We start from the raw sequence: 2500 nt of genomic DNA on the forward strand, positions 1-2500 counted from the left end.
CCGTGAAACGCTAGAAATTGGCGGCGATGTCTCTCTTGTGGCTCACGGGGCTGTTAGGGTGGCACAGAAATCCCTCGGAATGGGAAAACGGGTCATTTTCGTGTCGCCACATTGCATGCGAACCGCATGAAACTTCCAGAGGCATTTGCAGCAGAAATGCATGTGCAGTCAAAAAATTGAATATTTTTCACGGATAGACCCCGTGAAACGCTAGAAATTGGCGGGGATGTGTCTCTTGTGGCTCACGGGGCTGTTAGGGTGGCACAGAAATCCCTCGGAATGGGAAAAAACGGGTCATTTTCGTGTCGCCACATTGCATGCGAACCGCATGAAACTTCCAGAGGCATTTGCAGCAGGAATGCATGTGCACTCAAAAAATGTGATATTTTTTCACGGAGAGACCCCGTGAAACGCTAGAAGTGGGCGGGGATGTCTCTCTTGTGGCTCACGGGGCTGTTAGGGTGGCACAGAAATCCCTCGGAATGGGAAAACGGGTCATTTTCGTGTCGCCACATTGCATACGAACCGCATGAAACTTCCAGAGGCATTTGCAGCAGGAATGCATGTGCACTCAAAAAAGTGAATATTTCTCACGGATAGACCCCGTGATACGCTAGAAATTGGCGGGGATGTCTCTCTTGTGGCTCACGGGGCTGTTAGGGTGGCACAGAAATCCCTCGGAATGGGAAAACGGGTCATTTTCGTGTCGCCACATTGCATGCGAACCGCATGCAACTTCCAGAGGCATTTGCAGCAGAAATGCATGTGCAGTCAAAAAAAAATTGATATTTTTCACGGATAGACCCCGTGAAACGCTAGAAATTGGCGGGGATGTGTCTCTTGTGGCTCACGGGGCTGTTCGGGTCGCACAGAAATCCCTGGGAATGGGAAAACGGGTCATTTTCGTGTTGCCACATTGCGTACGAACCGCATGAAACTTCCAGAGGCATTTGCAGCAGGAATGCATGTGCACTCAAAAACTTCTATATGTTTCACGGATAGACCCCGTGAAACGCTAGAAATTGGCGGGGATGTGTCTCTTGTGGCTCACGGGGCTGTTAGGGTGGCACAGAACTCCCTCGGAATGGGAAAAGGGGTCATTTTCGTGTTGCCACATTGCATAGGAACGCCATGAAACTTCCAGAGGCATTTGCAGCAGAAAGGCACGTGCACTCAAAAATTTTAATATTTTTCACGCATAGACCCCGTCAAACGCTAGAAGTTGGCGGGGATGTCTCTCTTGTGGCTCACGGGGCTGTTAGGGTCGCACAGAAATGCCTCGGAATGGGAAAACGGGTCATTTTTGTGTGGCCACATTGCATAGGAACGGCATGAAACTTCCAGAGGCATTTGCAGCAGGAATGCATGTGCACTCAAAAACGTCTATATTTTTCACGGATAGACCCCGTGAAACGCTATAAATTGGCGGGGATGTCTCTCTTGTGGCTCACGGGCGCTGTTAGTTAGGGTCGCACAGAAATCCCTCGGAATGGGAAAAGGGGTCATTTTCGTGTTGCCACATTGCGTACGAACGGCATGAAACTTCCAGAGGCATCTGCAGCAGAAATGCATGTGCACTCAAAAACGTCTATATTTTTCACGGATAGACCCCGTGAAACGCTAGAAATTGGCGGGGATGTGTCTCTTGTGGCTCACGGGGCTGTTAGGGTCGCACAGAAATCCCTCGGAATGGGAAAACGGGTCATTTTCGTGTTGCCACAATTGGCATACGAACGGCATGAAACTTCCAGAGGCATTTGCAGCAGAAATGCATGTGCACTCAAAAACGTGAATATTTTTTCACGGATAGACCCCGTCAAACGCTCGAATTTGGCGGGGATGTTTCTCTTGTGGGTCACGGGGCTGTTCGGCTCGCACAGAACTCCCTTGGTCCACCTGATTCGTGCATACAGGCAGCAACTAAAACTCTGTAAACCTGCTGTGAGGACATCTAAACAGTGGACCAGTGAGGCTGTGGAAGATTTGCGGGCGTGCTTAGACTGTACTGACTGGGATATGTTCACGACTGCTACCAATAGTCTGGATGAACTCACAGAGGCTGTGTACATCAGCTTCTGTGAGGACTGCTGTATCCCAACACGTACCAGGGTGAACTTTAACAACAACAAGCCCTGGTTCTCAGCAAAGCTCAAAAGGTTGAGGTTGGAGAAGGAGGAAGCGTTTAGGAGTGGGGATAGAGACAGATTCAAGGAGTCGAAGAACAGGTTTAGCAAAGCGGTGAGAGAGGCTAAACGACTGTACTCAGAGACACTAAAACACCAGTTCTCTACTAACGACGCTGCTTCTGTCTGCCAAAGGGCTCAGGCACATCACCAACTACAAACCCAGAGCGCCCCACACCACTAACGACTCCCGCCTAGCCAACGACCTGAACGAGTTCTACCGTAGATTTGAAAGACAATTGGACTGTCCTGAACCACCCCTTCCCACCCAAGAGGCCCCATCCCCCACCCATACTACAGAAACGACTCTCTCCTTT

The sequence above is a fragment of the Petromyzon marinus genome, unplaced genomic scaffold, assembly GCF_048934315.1.
Source record: "Petromyzon marinus isolate PM22_M1 ecotype Great Lakes invasive population unplaced genomic scaffold, UKy_Petmar_22M1.pri1.0 PM_G_Scaffold_38, whole genome shotgun sequence".
NCBI lineage: Eukaryota > Metazoa > Chordata > Hyperoartia > Petromyzontiformes > Petromyzontidae > Petromyzon > Petromyzon marinus.